Raw genomic sequence first — 19,626 nt, 5'->3', positions numbered from 1 at the left:
TAAATCATAATGCTTAGTAAACGAAACTTTTAATCAATTTGATTACCAATCAACTGAGGGTTTCCAACCTTTATGAACAAATTCTTGTTAAATATATTTCTAAATTGTGAAAGTAATGTCCCTATATTTAAAAACAGAGTGAGTCTAATATATTTAACCTCTACTTGATTGTACCTGCCTCTTGAGAAATCTGTATGCAAGTCAGGAAGCAACAGTTAGAACTGGACATGGAACAACAGACTGGTTCCAAATAGGAAAAGGAGTACATCAAGGCTGTATATTGTCACCCTGCTTATTTAACTTATATGCAGAGTACTCATGAGAAATGTTGGGCTGGAAGAAGCACAAGCTGGAATCAAGATTGCCGGGAGAAATATCAATAACCTCATATATGCAGATGACACCACCCTTATGGCAGAAAGTGAAGAGGAACTCAAAAGCCTCTTGATGAAAGTGAAAGTGGAGAGTGAAAAAGTTGGCTTAAAGCTCAACATTCAGAAAACGAAGATCATGGCATCTGGTCCCATCACTTCATGGGAAATAGATGGGAAACAGTGGAAACAGTGTCAGACTTTATTTTTTTGGGCTCCAAAATCACTGCAGATGGTGATTGCAGCCATGAAATTAAAAGACGCTTACTCCTTGGAAGGAAAGTTGTGACCAACCTAGATAGCATATTCAAAAGCAGAGACATTACTTTGCCAACAAAGGTCTGTCTAGTCAAGGCTATAGTTTTTCCAATAGTCATGTATGGATGTGAGAGTTGGACTGTGAAGAAAGGTGAGCGCCGAAGAATTGATGCTTTTGAACTGTGGTGTTGGAGAAGACTCTTGAGAGTCCCTTGGACTGCAAGGAGATCCAACCAGTCCATTCTGAAGGAGATAAACCCTGGGATTTCTTTGGAAGGAATGATGCTAAAGCTGAAACTCCAGTACTTTGGCCACCTCATGAAAAGAGTTGACTCATTGGAAAAGATTCTGATGCTGGGAGGGATTGGGGGCAGGAGGAGAAGGGGACGACAGAGGATGAGATGGTTGGATGGTATCACTGACTTGATGGACGTGAGTCTGAGTGAACTCCGGGAGTTGGTGATGGACAGCAAGGCCTGGTGTGCTGCAATTCATAGGGTCGCAAAGAGTCAGACACGACTGAGCGACTGAACTGAACTGAACTGATTGTTTAAATGTTTTGAGTACTGGTCTTTTTTTTTGTTTTGTTTTTACTATTTAGCCCTACAACTGGTGAAGGTATATGACAGTAATCCCTATATCTATGCTTCTTTATAATTCTATAAGCTGGTGTTTGCAGCATTATCATCCTCTTCCAGGAAAACTTTCAATTCACAAACATAATTTGTGAGTTGGGGTGAAATCATCTATAATATACCTTGCTTCTTAAAGGAACTAAATTGTAAAAAGATCACTAATTTGTGTTATTATTTCAAAACTGTAAGTAAACTAGAATATATCTATTGTCTTGTAGTATAGATGTGAAATTAATTTCCTTTTTAAAAGAAGCTATTTCCCCCACACAACATCAGAGGATTTATATCCACTTCCATTTGGGTTTATTGCTTAAAGGGATCATCAACCAGAAACTTGAAGGATTATACAGATTAAAAACAAATGTTTCTGTACTATTCAAAGATCATCTACTGTTTTTAAAAGACATAATGACTCACAGATACTTGAAAGACAAAGAGCTCCGAGGGCTGTCAGCAATGCTTCTTTCTACTCACCCTGCTTCTTTCATATTCTTTCCTTGAGGCAGCAAAGAGCTGAGCATTGGATATGGCGATTCCACAAAATGGAAGATACATCTGCATGACCTGGGGGCAAAGAAAGTGTTGAGAACATTAAACCATAAAAATACGGAGCCAGATTCCACATTTCCTTCATATGCCTGATTTTAACACCTTTTTTTCCCAACCACAGAGGCTGAATATAGTGTTGATGCTAATATCTTAACTTCAGAAAGAATATTCTTCAGCGTTAACTATACTGTAGTCTTGGGTTTTAATTAGGGACAGTCACATCTGTGAAGACATAAAATGAGAAACAGGCTATGATGGCTATGACCCAGGAACTGTGTATAAAAGGCATCTTGTATACCTTCCTTGATCAATGAAAAATGAGTAAACGGGGGCAGTCTGATATATTTAAAATTTAAGGCAAGGCACAAACTCACACTTGGAAGTAGGAAAGATATAAGCCAACTTCTTTGTACATATGTATCAGTAGCAGGGATCTCAGCTTGACCCTAGAACCCTGCCAGCTTCAGGCTTGAGTTTGACTGTTAAGATGGGCCTGGTAGGAACCGAGGAGCCAGGGGGCCTAGGAGCCTCACTCAGAAGAGTTAAAATTGAACCCACTGTTCTGTTGACATAACTAGCTGCTGCTGCTGCTGCTGCTGCTAAGTCGCTTCAGTCATGTCTGACTCTGTGCGACCCCATAGACGGCAGCCCACCAGGCTCCCCGTCCCTGGGATTCTCCAGGCAGGAACACTGGAGTGAGTTGCCATTTCCTTCTCCAATGCATGAAAGTGAAAAGTGAAAGTGAAGTCGCTCAGTTGTGTCTGACTCTGAGCGACCCCACGGACGGCAACCTACCAGGCTCCTCCGCCCATGGGATTTTCCAGGCAAGAGTACTGGAGTGGGGTGCCATTGACATAAGTAGACATGAATGCAAATCAGCGGGCTGGTGCCACAGAAGCTGGTTTGAGGAGAGGCTGGGGATCCTTTAGGTGAGGACTCTTCCTATGGGAACGAACAGCCACGTGTGACAGGCCTGATCCTAACATAAATTTTCTTATTACAGGGGGTCTAGGTCTTGTGATTTCCAGTACTTCCTGGCACTCTCACTCAAATTCATCTCCAGAATCTCTGATTCTATGAGAGAGGAAGTGTCTCAAGTAAAAGCCAAAATAATTATTTCCCTAAACTCTTTACAATGTAGGGCATTGTACAAGAGACAATGTTTTGGGATTTCTCTGAAGTAGAGGCAAAAGGGCATGTGGGCATGTTTTATATGACAGTCAGTCTCTCTCTCTCTCTCTCTCTCTCTCTCACACACACACACACACACACATATGATGCCATATCGAGAGGTACAGAGCAGTGGCAAAACCGAGCAGCTCCTTCCATGCCCAGAAGAGGGCAGTGCAGAGCTCCCTGGGGGTGAGGGATGAAAACAGCAAGGGAGGATCCACCCAGCAGCAGGTGTGAGACACTCATGGTGTTAGTAGAAATTGGTTAAGGTTGCCTCCAATATCGGAGAAGGCAATGGCACCCCACTCCAGTACTCTTGCTTGGAAAATCCCATGGACGGAGGAGCCTGGAAGGCTGCAGTCCATGGGGTCGCGAAGGGTCGGACACGACTGAGCACCTTCACTTTCACTTTTCACTTTCATGTATTGGAGAAGGAAATGGCAACCCACTCCAGTGTTCTTGCCTGGAGAATCCCAGGGATGGGGGAGCCTGGTGGGCTGCCGTCTATGGGGTCGCACAGAGTCTGACACGACTGAAGCAACTCAACAGCAGCAGCCTGCAATATGCTAGGCCTTATTCTTTTAAGCCCACTCAGCCATTTTCTCCGAAATGTTTCTCTTGCTTACTTAATTACATTTTGAAAACAATTACTTTCTAATCAGAGCTCTACAATGCACGTGGTGTTTGCTTCTCTGAGTAAGCACTCCCTAACACTCCCTTCTTTTGTGAGTATTCTTTATTCCGAAAAAAAGTCAAGATGCGATACCCTCAAGGACTGCCGGAACCCTCCCAAGACCTCCTGACCCCGACTTTGACCACGTAAAGGCTTTCCAACAGGAAGGAAGAATGCAAGCTTGCATCTGCCCTACTTCTTATCTGCAGCACTCCCTTCCCCTCCTGAACTCTAAGACTCCTTCCTATTTTTCCCAAGGGAGGGCACAGTCTTGAGGGCGCTAGCCTCCTGTGGCCTCTTTTACTTGGCAAAGCAATAAAAGCTACTCTTTTCCACTTCACCCAAAATGCTGTCTCTGTGTTTCAGTTTGGAACCAGAGAACAGAGCCCAGGATTTCGGCAACACTGGGACACCCAGAATGAGACTACTTGGAGTGGGAGGTGCTCTTGTAGAGGGCTGGAGGTGGTCTAAAGATGAAGGGAACTTCACAATTCCTATCATTTATTTCCTATTAAAATCTTGCTTTGGCTACCTGGGCATCCTCAACTCTGACAGAGTGTCCCTAAAAGTATTAATGATTCAGAAGGCCGTAGAAGCTAATGCTGAGACCCTGATTGCTTTTACTGAGATATAGTTGATGTAGAGTATTATATGTTTCAGGTGTACAACATAGAGATTCACAATTTATTAGAGAAAACAAAGAATTCAATAAACACACTCATATCTTATTCAAGAAATAATAATTTATAATAGTAGCTTATATTGACAAAGTCCTTGGATATGATGTTAAGCATTTTTATATGCACTATATCATTTGATCCTCACAACTACATACTTATACTATCCATTCTACTTTTCAGATGAGAAAACTGAGGCTTCACAAATTTATCAAAGTTGTTTGGAAATATTCTCCTTATATTTCTCACATTTCTGCACATCTTGCAAACAAAGGCAACGGCTCATCTTTCCAGAGTGTTTATATAGTTAACAGTCTTGTAAAACAGAACAAAGAGCAGAAATGCTTACTATGCAGTATAATGAAGATAATGCCTCTCTCTGAGGCAGAGGTCAGGCAGGTTTACTGTCTATTATAAAAGATTTTGGTTCCCTACATTTCAGGTTCTTCTCCTGTAACGCATGCCCTATGTAATCTGTATGATGCTCTTATTAAACATCTTATCCCAAGCCAGAACCACCTGTTCACACATCACTATTTTTTTTTTTTCATTTTCCCTGTAGGGGTGTGTGTGTGTGTGTATGTGTGTGTGAAGTTCACACATAGTTACTTAGTATATGTCATGTTAAGGCAAGAGATTCACAAACAATTACTAAAGTCAATATCAAATTTCCTTACTCTCTTTTTTACTGAGTCAGTTGCTACTGATTTTATTTCCTCATTCCAGTGATTCTCCCCTTTACTACATTACGCTTCCTTTATTTAAGAGAAATTTTATGTACATACTTGATAAAATCTAAATTTAACATCTTTAGTCTCCTCACAAATAAGGTAAGGACTTTGGAATGCTTCAACTCTCAGTACTACTTCCTGATATACTTTTTTTTTTCTAGTTCTATCTTGTTTTGCTACTACAAATTGGACATTGTTTTGTTATTGTTATTAGGCAGTGCTTATTTTGATTTGTCCACATGTTTGCCAATTTTTCCCTGTTCATTTCTTCCAGTATCTCCTTCTTCCCTTCTAGGATAATTTTCTTTCTTTGTGAAGACAATCCTTTAGAACATTCTTCAGCATTGGTGGTAAATGCTTTGTTTTGTATTAAAATGTTTTTATTTTATGAACTTAAAAGTTAATTTATTTGAGTATACAAGTCTAAGTTGACAGCTGTTTTCTCTCAGTACTTAGAAGATATTCCCTCATCATGCGCAGTTAATGCTGTTGAAAAGTCAACTGTCAATCTAATTCTTGGTAAATTATTCATCTCTTTTTTTTCAAGAATCTTTTTATGTCTTTTTGTACTTTTCCACCCTCAATAAAATGCTTTTAATTAAATTATATAGAACTCATACATATGTATATATATAGATGGTTACATAGCATCACCAACTCAATGGACATGAATTTGAGCAAACTCTGGGAGACAGTGAAGGGCAGGGAAGCCTGCTGCCCTGCAGTCCATGGGGTTGCAAAAAGTCAGACATGATTTAGCAACTGAACAATGACATATATATATAAAATCCTATATGTTATATATCTAAAGATTACTATGGATGGAGGCAATACCATACCTTCATGAAACACAATAAACTAAAAGAAGATCTTTACTTACAAAGGGAATGATCTATACTGTGCCATTCACTGTCACAACAATTCAACACTTCCCGGGGTCAGACTCAGCCCCATCGTTGTTGTTGTTGTTGAGTCACGTCCAACTCTTTGCGACCCCATAGACAGCAGAATGCCAGGCCTCCCTGTCCCCCACCACCTCCACCCCCCCCCACCATCCTTATACAACAATGTATAGAATTTCTTATACATACGCAGGAGAAACAGTCAAATACAATTTGAAAGAAGGGAGTAAGAAAAAGCTGAAGCATTATGGAAACAGGAGATAATGAAAAAAATTTTTTATATCCTTTCTCAGTTCCAGTGCAAAACATGTCTTTTTTAGAAAAAGAAATACTGTTCTATTCTGCTCTTTCTGAAGTCCCCCTCCTCCAAGAAAAAAATACTAATTTGGTCTTCACCATCTAGTTTCTGAAGGCCAAAGGGTCTAAAAAGCCTTAATGACTAAGAAGCTAATGAGTCTGTACACCCTTGTGCAGCACTTTTCAGCTTGAAAGCACTTTATGAACACTGGCTAATTAATCTTTACAACATCCCACTCAGAAAGGGAGTTAAACTGAAAATCATTAAACAGTGTGAAAAAGTCACTTTAGCCCTGGAAACTCATGAAAAGTATCACTAATAAACATAAAATCTGAGCACTGGGACCGTCCATCAATGTCCTAAAGAAAGACAGTAGGTACTGAGCCCTTTGACTGCAGAGAAAGGCCATTCACGCCCCATGGTCTGGTCTGGTCCAATTACACATCATTAAAGAACACGGGGGCTCTACACTGGATGCTTGCAGTGAGAGGCCCGGGGCCATCCTCTTTATGAACCCCACTCCTGGAGGCAACACAGCTGGAGGTGTCCCATCACTGTCAGCCAAATTAATGTGGTTGCGGAGAGGTTTCCCAACCCACACCTTGCTTTTCTGTGCAGATCCTGAGATCTGCCTTGAGGCATTAACTATAAGGCACTTTGCTGATTCAAGCCCTGCTGATTTGGAACTGGGGGTGTTCTAACAGTTGTAATTCAAAAGCTAAATAAACACTTCAAATAGAGTAATTTGGAAAATAAAGCATCAAAATAGGAACCACTCACAGGATTTTCACATAATGAAACACTTTCCACATCTTTTAGAAATAGAATACTTGAAATAGTGAAAAATTAGTTTGAAACTTTCTGGAAACTCCAGGAGAAATTCCTGCTTCCAGAGGTATAGTTTAAGTTCACTGTAATCTTTCTATGCAAATTCAGTTAACTACAATAGGTCAGGTTTTTATTTCAAGAATCAGAATAATAAATGTATCTTATCAGATCACACCAAAGTATATACTTTTGGCTGAAGCATGCCTTTTCCTCTCAGAGCTGTGCCCTCTGTGAAGAAGTCTCTAAAAAATACAGAGGCATAAAGTACAAATTTGTTTAAATAAAACACTGGCATCTGGAATAGATGATCCAATCATATACTTTTTGAAACTGCCTACTTTAAGAATGAAGACCCTAAGAGAATGGGTGGAAGGAGAATTTTACTCACAAAAGATGAGAGAGAACAAGACGGCAAATGAGGAAGGAAAAGGTCACTATTCCTCTACTTCCCCTTCTTAGACGGGGGAGGGGGAGGGATGTTAGAGATTCTGCCTCTGCCCTGGGGATTAAAGCTGGGCCCCCAGAAGACTTGGAGTGAGGACCCTCCCACTATTCTCAGCTCTCTCCTTGAAGCTAATATTGGCTAAAATATTCCAAAGAGTATGGATATTCCAAGCTTTTCCATGATAGACAGGCTGAGTTCAATTCCTGGCAAATTGCAGTTCAGTATCAAATACTTAATCTCTTGGACTTTTTAGAGGCTCTGGTCTGCTGAGCACTTGAATTATGCAGGTACCAGTCACATTAACCAATAGCCTTATCTCTCTGCTGAGTTGTGCATAACTTAGTCTCTTAGTCATGTCCAACTTTTTGCAACCCCTTGGACTATAGCCCACCAGGCTCCTCTGTCCATGGGGATTCTCCTAGCAAGAATACTGGAGTGGGTTGCCATGCCCTCCTCCAGGGGATCTTCCCAACCCAGGGACAGAATCCAGGTCTTCTGCATTGCAGGCGGATTCTTTACCATCTGAGCCACCAGGGAAGCCCTTATCTCTATGTGACCCCACTCCTCACCCTCCAGACTTTGGAAAAACAAGCCTCTTGTGGCAGTTCTACATTTCCACCCTCCCACAGATATCGAAGGGAAAACCCTGAAAGATCCCATTTTGGGAGCCATGTCCTTTCTAACATAATTTGGATTGTCACAATATTTCAACAGAAAATAAAAGTACTCATATTTCCATCACTCAGAGATAACCACTATTAACATTTTAGAAACCATCATTCAAGTTTTCTTCTCTCTCTCTCTTCACATAAACTAAAATAGGCCTATTATATAATAATAAAAATACTACATGTAATATCTACATTTCTTTACTTTTTATAACCAGCTATAACTTATTATAACCAATTTTTATTAATGCAAAATATTCCATTGCTTAGTCTGGAAAAAAAAAAGAAAAGTCTGGTTAGTATAGAGAAAAAACTAGATTAGCGGTTGCCTTGCAATTAAATCTTTGCACATCCCATGATTATTTTCTTAAAATAGAGCCCTAATATTTGAATGTATTTAATTTAACACACATTTAATGGCTTTAATACTTCTTCTGTACCAGGCAATATTCTAAATGATTTAGAATGTTAATACTAGTATTAGTATTCATTCATTGACATGTATACACTTGTAAATAACTCCTAACAAGAAACAAATTTTTAGCTTTTGTTCAAAAAAATCCAAAAGTATAGCAGTGCATACAGTAAAATAACCAAGATCCCCTTTCATTTCCTGTCTTGCCACCTTCTCCTCTCCCAAGGAGAAACCCCTGTTAGCATTTACAGTGTGTTCTTCTGGATCCCTTTTTATGAACCACATGCATATATCATTTAGTTTTAGGAGTGGTGGTAAACACAAGAGGGATCAGACCGCAAGTTATGTTCTACACCTTCGTATTACTTGGCAATAAATCTTGGAATCATTAATGTCAGTTTCAAAGATATCTGCTTAATTCTTTTTAATCTCTGCCAAATATTCTAGGGGGTGGATGTGCCTATTAGTAGATGTTCACATTGTTTCCAATTTTTCCCTATTACAAATAACACTGCCATGAACTTTCTTACAAATATATCTTTGTGCACCTGGACAATACTTCTGTTGGACAGATTCCTAGAATTAAAATTTTAAGGTTGCAGAATATGTGCATTTAAAAGAAAGTTACTAGTTACCGCCAAATCAGCCTCCCAAAGACTGCTATCAATTTATATACCATTAACAGTAATGCCCCACTCATGGAACACTAGGTATTATCATTCTTTTAAAATTATGTCTATATGATTGATTAAATCAATACTCATTTTTGCATTAACTTATATTTATTAGATTATTAATGATATTGAACAATTTTCATAATTTGTTGGCTATCTCTATTTTTTTATTGTGGCCTATTTATCTTCCTTTTTTTTACTGGACATTTATCTATTTTATTGCTTCATAAGACCTCTTTATATTCTAAGAATATTAACCATCTTTCATTTTTGAAAATCATGACTCTTCTTGATAATTAGCAACTGTCATCTATGCGATATAGTCCAATGGGTCTACAAGATATGATTGCTTTGTCTGAGATGAATAGAAAATATGGCTCAGTAAGTTTGGCCAATTCCCTCTCACTGTGTGAAGAAATTTTACAATAATATCCACCTATGTAACTCCATCAAGGTTATTTTTGTAAGTAGGTTGACCTACATATCTCAGCCTTCCCAGTTTCTCTGTTCATTTTTGTAACTTAAAAGCTCCTGTAAGAAATCAGTTTGAGCTACAGTTTGATCCAGGCATTCTTGAGTCTTAGCTATTAACATCGTTATGATCTTTTCACTTACCAAGGAAAGGTATAAATGCAGGAAGCTATACTACACAGTTATTTAGTCATGGTTTCAACATCCTGATGCTAGAAAAATTCTACTGTATTGCAATCAATGTATGAACAGAAAAATTCCTTTTAGGTTATTTTCTGATGAGAAATACATATTTGTTTTTATATTTGAAACATATTCACATGATTTCTTCACATTAGTAGCACCATCCTTTGTCAACCACAAATTGGCACTTGCCAGTCAATTGTGAATTGGCACTTGCCAAGAGCATTTGCCAGCGACTGAACAACAACAAGGGCATTTGCCATCTGCCTCTGCGGAAACTGAACCCTGAGCTGCTGCAACTGCTGACCTTCAACATCCCCTGAGGGGAATTCAGGGTGGAGGGTGAGGCACTCTGTTCCAAACTGGTGGAAAGGATCTTTAGAAATATATTTTCAGGAACTGATTTCACGGTCCCAATCTTTGCATCTTTTCATATCTGGAAAAGCACTAAAATCCCTTCACGGTGACTAATAGAAAGGAGCTAACAGAGTTAGCTCCTCACGTAAATGCTCGACTGCAATGAACTCCCCCTTCACGAAAATCTTATATACTGACCTTTCCCCACTGCCTCTTTGGAGCAGTCTCTCAGAGCTGTCTAAGGTGCTGTCTCCTGGGCTGCAGTCCTCATTCTACCCCCAGTAAAACTTAACTCACAGCTCTCATGTTGTGCGTCTTTTTAGTTGACACCTTCCTTTTACCATCTCATTTATCTAGCGCCCTTTTTTTTTTTTTTTAATAACTCATGGTTCTTAAAGCAGTGGACATTTCATATAAATGGAATCATGAGTACTTGGCCTTTTGTGTCTGGCTGACTGATTTCACATAGTATTCTGTTAAAAAGCTTCATCCATGTTATAACATGCATCAGTACTTAATTCCTTTAAAAACTGTTTTAATTAACAGACTTTATTTTTAGAGCAGTTTTCAGTTCAGCTCAGTTCAGTTGCTTAGACCTGTCTGACTCTTTGTGACCCCATGAACCACAGCACACCAGGCCTCCCTGTCCATCACCAACTGCTGGAGTCTACCCAAACCCATGTCCATTGAGTAGGTGACACCATCCAACCATCTCATCCTCTGTCGTCCCCTTCTCCTGCCTTCAATCTTTCCCAGCATCAGGGTCTTTTCCAAGGAGTTAGTTCTTCCCATCAGGTGGCCAAAGGATTGGAGTTTCAGCTTCAACATCAGTCCTACCAATGAACACCCAGGACTGATCTCCTTTAGGATGGACTGGTTGGATCTCCTTGCACTCCAAGGGACTCTCAAGAGTCTTCTCCAACACCACAGTTCAAAAGCATCAATTCTTCGGTGCTCAGCTTTTTTTATAGTCCAACTCTCACATCCATACATGACTACTGGAAAAACCATAGCCTTGACTAAACGGAACTTTGTTGGCAAAGTAATGCCTCTGCTTTTTAATATGCTGTCTAGGATGGTCATAACTTTCCTTCCAAGGAGTAAGTGTCTTTTAATTTCATGGCTGCAATCACCATCTGCAGTGATTCTGGAGTCCAGAAAAATAAAGTCTGACACTGTTTCCACTGTTTCCCCATCTATTTGTCATGAAGTGATGGGACCGGATGCTATGATCTTAGTATTCTGAATGTTGAGCTTTAAGCCAACTTTTTCACTCTCCTCTTTCACTTTCATCAAGAGCCTCTTTAGTTCCTCTTCACTTTCTGCCATAAGGGTGGTGTCATCTGCATATATGAGGTTATTCATATTTCTCCCGGCAATCTTGATTCCAGCTTGTGCTTCTTCCAGCCCAGCGTTTCCCATGATGTACTCTGCATATAAGTTAAAAAAAGCAGGGTGACAATATACAGCCTTGACGTACTCCTTTTCCTATTTGGAACCAGTCTGTTGTTCCATATCGGGTTCTATTATTCACAGTTATAACACAGGTTATTTTTGTATAAAGCTTGATCAGATTTTTTTGTTTGTATTCTGATTCCAGATACATTTAGGCTTAATACAAAGTTTTAACATATTTTCTCATCTACTCTCAACCTTATCTCAATACCTCAAGTCTACCCAAGACAATCTCCTTTTTCTAGGCCCAAGGAAAAATGCATGGCTTGTCTATGGAGACAAGGCATTTGCCGGAGTTTTTCATTCTGTCCTTTGCGAAGAATCTTTGTCTCTATCATCGTCATTTCTGTCTCCTGTGTCCAGCTGCTCTCCTCTCCCTTCAAAGAGGAATGTATCCCCTCATATGGCACTGCTGTTTCCATCTTCACTATGTGACCTACAGCTGCTCGTCTTCAAGTCCTCACATTCTACCACCCAGCTTACAATCTTCAGTCTAAAGGAAGCTTCTCTATAACTTTCCAGTCACCAGATCATAAGATCCATCAGTTATTCTAAGTCCTCTTTGAAGCCTTTAACACTCAATCACCAGCAAGATATTAAAATCTTGGTTTCCCTGCCCTATAAACTCCTATTTCTATTTCTGTGTTTCTGATTCCCCATTTAAGTTGTAATTCTGGATGTGATCTTTGCCCTTCTAATTCTCTCTTTTTACAGTCTCCTTCTAAGGATTGACTTACTCTTACAATGTAAGAATCCTACAAAATAAGGTGGGTTGGCCACGCAAGGATTAACCTTTGACCAAGAGTCAGTGAGAAAAGACGATGAACTTGATGCAGCCAGATATTGAAGGTAGCTGAGAAACTTCCTTCTGCTCACTTGCTTTTCCTGCCTCACTCCTGTTCTTTGGTCTGTTGTTAATTTATTTTGCCTCTGACTTCACTCTCCGATTTTCCCACCCCTTTTCTTCTCAGCCCTCCTCTGCTATTTTTCAGATTTAGGCTTCAGAGTTTCTGATCCCAATTCACCAATGTGAGTTCTGAAAACCTCTGCTTCCTCTATCTTACAGTCTAATTTTAGCATTCCTGGTCCTACGCTGAACTCAACTCTGAATTCAACCATATTAACTAAACAGGTGCCAAAGTCTCTTTCTCTTGTGTTAGTCTCAATGGTAACTTCTGGGATGATACTCAAAGCTGGCACTCTGGTGCTGACCTTTCTCTGTGCTCTAGCTCTGCATCACCAGTTGCCTATAAGACATTTCAACCTGGAAGTCTGTTTACTGCCTTAAACTCAGCATTTCAAAACCAAGCTTGTCGTTTCAATCCCCCTGTCCTCCTGAAGAAAAAGTTTCCTCCTCTAAAAGGCCCTACGTGCCAAAAGAATCATTAATGACTTAATCACCCAGGTCCAAACCCTTGACGTCCTCTTCAATCGTTGTCCATAAATAGGCATAAGCACATCACAGCAAGTCAGCAGTTTTTGAAGCCTCTATCACCATACCATTGAGCTTCTCTGGCCCAGCACTGCCATCCATCACCATCTCTGGATTATTTAACAGCAGCCAAGACCCCCTCACCCTTATACTGTGTCAAGAACTTATTAACCTCAGGTTTCCCATCCAGAAAAGTCATGAGTTTAAACACACTGACTGTTCATCCCCATGTGCACAGTTGTCATAAGTAAAAACTATAAGAAACTATATAAATGTGTACACGTGGTAAAAACTATGTTTTTTTATAACTACTTCTGTGTGAGCATTTTTATATCACATACAGTATTTTTTTTTTAATCTCATTAGAAGCTCTTCAGAAGGTATCTCCAATTTTTAAGACTATGGCTAGGTATTTTATAGATGCTTATGGAAGATATGCAATAATCTCTGGAAAAACAGTGAGGAAATATAAAATTGCTATTCAGAGAAATGCATGAGACCCAGAGGGGATTCTTCTACTTATCTATCTTTTATTTTTTTCATTTTCCAAAAATAATTTATCATCAAAATGTAACACCAATGACATGAATAATAAACCACACTATTTTTTAATTTCCAGCAATATTCTCCAGTAGAGAAGAAACAGAGAAGGCTATGAAAAATATGCTCAGAGCATTAATATTTAATTAATGTAATAGGGCCCTAAAATGAATATTATAAATGTAAGAGCCTTGATCAGATCTGTGAGTTGTGTCTATGCAACTAAAACACAGAGTTGGTACCTAGTAAATTCAGGACATTCTTAACAGATAACACAACACAGAGAGAGCTTAAAGTTTGACCTAACAACAAAGAAAACTTTGTGAAGGGCTAATTGTTTATTACCAGAGTGGTATATCAACCCAAAGAGGCAAGAGGGAAGCTTTCTGTGTGGCTCACCGGTAGTTCAGCTAAGGTCTCTCATTCTGTACCTTACAACAGTCTAGCTGACAAGCGAGGATGCCATCTTGAAAACCAAAAGGTCTCACTTCCCCCATCCTATCCACACTTCCTACTTCCACCCAAGTTCAGTCTGTCAGCAACAGGGTTTCACTCCTTCCTGTAGGTGCTGTTTCTCTTTATAAGTCAATGATTTATTTTCAGGGCTAAATTTCATATGAGGAAGCCAAAGAAACAAAAATACAAATGCAAAGAAACAGAAAGAAGGAATTAATAAAAATAAAAACTGAAAATCAGTCAGAAAACCATCAGCAAAACTGATAAAATTATCCCAGAAAAGATTCTTGTAAGGAAAATCAATAAAACATATAAATCACTAGCTAGTTTAAACAGGTGGAAAACCCACAAATATACTAAAACAAAAATGATATAGAAAATATAGTAACAGCAGAAGGAGAGAAATAAAAGAATTATAATAGACTCTGCATAAAATCCTAAGCTTATATATTTGAAAACCTAATGGAAAGTTGTGAATTTTAAGGAAAATATAAATTAATAAAGTTGAATCAAGAAGAATGGAGTAAAACAATTACCAAGGAAATAAAGAAGGGAGAGAGTTGTAATGTAATCACCCTTAGAAAATGTGCCAGGGTAGTTTTATAGGCAAATTCTTTCAAACCTTCCAAGAACAAAGCAATTCCTATGTTATTTGAACTATTCTAGAATCCAGAGGAATATAGAAAATCCTCAAATATTTTTTGAAGATACAATAGTTCTGACAGAATATTCCAATAAAAATAGCACAAAACATTAAACTTAGAAATTAAGTCCCTTATGAAAACAGATAGGAAATATCCTAAATGAAATATTAGCAGATTACATATACATTCATATAGTAAATACATATATTCACTGTACTACACCATTTTGCTTAAGGAACTACAACCTCCATGGACTTACCATTCATGGGGCCCTTGGAACCAGTCCCCCACAGATACTGAAAGATGACTGTATACATATTTGTATATCAAGAAACTGAATTTACCCAAATATTAAAAAATAATGGACATGACCAAGAATCTCTAGTCACTGAACTTATGGTTCAATACTGCAAAATCAATTAATATAAACTATATTAACTTGTAAAGAAAAAAATAGAATAACTTCAATATTCTAAGAAGTCACTTGATAAGAACCATTTGCTATGAAATTTTTAATAAGCTAGAAAGGATATTAAAGAAAATATTTAAATGGAGAAACATGCCATATTTCTAAATGAAAAAGCTCAATATTAAAAACAAATAAATTTTCCCTCCAAATTAATCTATAAATTTTATTCTAGTGAAAATTGCAATGATATGTTTGGAATTTGAAAAGTTAAGTAATTTTAAAGTTTAAATGGAATAAAACATGTACAATAACCAACATTAAAAGTAAGATAAATAAGAAGTAAGCAAGCATATGATGATCAAAATAGAGTAGTATTAGGGACATAATGGGGCTTCTCTGGTAGCTCAGCTGGTAAAGAATCTATCTGCAATGCAGGAGACCCAGGTTCGATTCCTGAATCAGGAAAATCCCCTGGAGAAGGGATAGGCTACCCACTCCAGTATTCTTGCCTGGAGAATCCCCATGGACAGAGGAGCCTGACAGGCTACAGTCAGTCCATGGGATCTCAAAGAGTCAGACATGACTGATCAACTAAGCACAGCACAGCAAAGGGACATGATCACATAACGTAATGGAACAGAAGTCCAGAACAGTACATACAGCACGCTGGTATGTGGCAAAGTTGGCATTTCAGATCGAAGAGAAAAGGATGGATTTAGTCAACAAACCATGTTGAGATAAACAGTTCACTATTTGGGGGATAAAAAACCCTAAATATTAGAAAAACTTTAAAAACAATTCCAGAGAGATTAAAGATAGGATAAAAAATAAAAATACAGGATTGTTTATATAGTTTATAGGATAAACTATAAAAATCATAGGAGAAATGTTGTAACTATTTACATAGTCTTTAATTATGAAAGTCCTTTCCAGCCGTAACACAAAATGTGGAAATTCTATGAGACTTTGGATACATTTTCAAATGAAAACATTTATACCTCAAGATATAAAATAATACTAAGAGGCAAAATGAGAAAAATGATTTGCAATGTTTATGATAATTGTGAATACCCTAAATAGGAAGAGAATTCTCTCAAATCAATCTGAAAAAAAAAAAAACATAAAAATAATCAAAAGATTAAACAAGAAATTCACACAAAAAAGAAGCAACTGAAAAATATACAAAAAAACCTTCAGTACATTAATTAGAACCAAACTAATTATCAAAGAAATATAAATTAAGTTAGCAACGTATCACATTTCTCCTATTTATTGACAAATATTATAAATAAAACTAATATCCAGAACTAATAATAATGTGGAAACAAATATCTCTTGAGGGAGATGAATTGATGTAGCACTTCTGAAGAACAATTTTGCGAAATGCGCCAAATGCCTTTAAAAAGAACAGGCCTAACTAATAAAGGTGATCTTTCTCCCCATTCTCTCTTTCAAAAAAAAAAAAAGAACAGGCCTTTTTGTCCTTAAAATTCTACTCTTAGAAATTTATCTCAAGAAAATAACCTTACAGGATCATTCAAAAGTGCTCATGTCTTTACCAGGGGTAAGTTCACATTTTGTAAGTCCTGAAGCTTATACATTTGGGAAGGGAGCTCCTTAAAAAAAATAAGACAAAATTAGTTATAAAATGAATATTTGCTTAGAATAAGGTAAGAAACCACAATATATTACACATTTTTATAAGCTGACAAATACCACAGCCATTACAACATCTGAAAAAAAGCATGATGCTTATGTTAATTTCCCCACATTTTTTATTGCGTTTTTTGACTGCCTTTCTATGTGATAATTTTTTAATACTGTTTTGTATAGACACACATAAAAATAATTTAGTCTAGCATGATCACTCAAAACTTGTTTTATATATTGAGGGTTTGGATAAATAACACGTACAACTTCACCCAGGGACATATACAGATGCAGGAATCCTGATAAATTATATTTCCAATAATCCCCACCTAACAGTAATAAACATGTAGGAAACATGGTGTGTTTATCGCTGTATGTGCTGCATTATTGAGTGTGCCTCTGACAGGAGAGAACTTCTGCTTTGACTAGGCATCTATGAAAAACAAGTTTTACAAAACTAACAAATGGAAGAATTTTCCACAGACCAGCTTCTGGCTTCATACATTGCAAATCGCGTTTCTCCTCCACTGTGTATACTTCCAGGGCCACATACTACAGAAGACACTCATACCCCCGTGTGACCTCTGACCTTGACTATCCACATCAAGGTGTTGCGTGAACTTGGGAGAGTAGGTGGAAAGCGTGTTTAAGGAAGCCATTCCGACAACGTAAACTGAGCAACAGTCTTACACAAAAGGGATTGAAAACCATATACATATATGTTACTAAACTCAACCTAAATATTCCCAACTTGACTTCCTCCCTAACCGGTCCCCAAAATGTCTGTGGGCCCTCCAACAACAGGGAAGTGTGAGGGATGGGAAGTCGGAATGGAAAAAGAAAGTTGTCTCGGGTGAGTCTGTTAAAACATATTTATTTGTCCACAAAATAAAAAGTACAGGTGTAGGTGCTGGATCAGAGCTCAAATGAGTTCATAAAATGGTGCCCCAACTCACCTCTTATCTCAGCTTCCCTCCTGTGGGTTTTATTTTCAAACACACACTGTCATTCTAGATACCATTCCATGCAAAACTGCAACAATGTAGGAAGAACTTCTTTGCCCGGACTACTTGCACAAGACTGCTGGGCCTTGGACCTTGCCTTCACTGGCCCAAGTTGGGTTACATTATCATTGCTGACCCAGTCCTTGAAGCCAAAGAAAAGCAATCCTCTGATAGGCCAGAACTGAACCACATGCCCACCACTGCGCTTGAGATGGGAACGACGACTGAAAACGGAGGATAGGGTAGCTCTCCAGAGGAAAGTCAAGGCCCAGCTACCAAGATGCTGAGCGCCCAAAATAACAGTAAGTGTACACAGGTATGTTACAAAATCATTGGGGAAAATTATCACTAACTTTCCAGTTAGACAGTATTTTCACTGCTACTTCACCAATTTGATACTTCATAAACTGTGAGGAAGGCTGAGTGCCGAATTGATGCTTTTGAACTGTGGTGTTGGAGAAGACTCTTGAGAGTCCCTTGGACTGCAAGGAGATCCAACCAGTCCATTCTGAAGGAGATCAGCCCTGGGATGTCTTTGGAAGGAATGATGCTAAAGCTGAAACTCCAGTACTTTGGCCACCTCATGAGAAGAGTTGACTCATTGGAAAAGACTCTGATGCTGGGAGGGATGGGGGGAAGGAGGAGAAGGGGATGATAGAGGATGAGATGGCTGGATGGCATCACTGACTCGATGGACGTGAGTCTGAGTGAACTCCGGGAGTTGGTGATGGACAGGGAGGCCTGGGGTGCTACGATTCATGGGGTCGCAAAGAGTCGGACACGACTGAGTGACTAAACTGAACTGAACTGAAATGTGAAATCTATTCCTGAAAATATTCTTGAGTTCTTAAGAGCATTAGGTTCACATTTCTGAACCTCTAGTCTAATACCTAGTACATAGTGGTTGTTCAAGGAATATATTTTTAACAGATAAGAGAATGATTTAATAATGGGGCTTCCCAATCTATAGAATAATGGGGCTTCCCAGGTGGCACAGTGGTAAAGAATCTGCCTGCCATTGCAGAAGATGCAAGAGATGTGGTTTCAATCCCTGGGTTGGGAAGATCCTATGGAGTCGGAAATGGCAACCCACTCCAGTATTCTCTGCCTTAATGTATAATCTGCCACTTCTGGTACTAGAGTCAAATTATCAAGTATTTATGAAATAACCAGTATCCAGCATTGATTTGTTCTGTGGAGATATTAAGAGGATGAAAATGTGCCTCTTAATTGCTGAGATCATAGACGGGAACAACCCCTCACCCTCCAGGCCACCAGTCTGTGGGCTCTCATGCTGTCAAAGGCAAAACTGCTCTTTGGTGGCTGGTAATAACAGTGCCGAGGCACATGATTAGACAGAGGAGTTCTGTTATAGAAAAACACATTTCCCATATTCTCATAAGTGCTTTGCTGAAAATATATCAGATCATTGGTAAAATAGAACAGTAAAATAACTATTTCAGTATCTCAATCTTTGCATTAGTTTCTCTACCTCTGAAAGAGAAAAACCAATAGTAACTGCTTTCCTAAAGTAAAGGAATATCTCAAAGATCTAGAGTTATGCTATGGTTTAAAATGCTACAGTTGTTCACAATACATTATTACAGTAGATTTTATTTAAATGAGAATTAGTACTCTCACCATAGGATCCAGCAACCACACTCCTTACCCAAATGAACCCAAATTTGTGTCCACACAAAATCTGCACCCAGATGTTTAAAGCAACTT

The sequence above is a fragment of the Bos javanicus genome, chromosome 2, assembly GCF_032452875.1.
Source record: "Bos javanicus breed banteng chromosome 2, ARS-OSU_banteng_1.0, whole genome shotgun sequence".
Taxonomy (NCBI): Eukaryota; Metazoa; Chordata; class Mammalia; order Artiodactyla; family Bovidae; genus Bos; species Bos javanicus.
Note: the sequence above shows the minus strand (reverse complement) of the source record.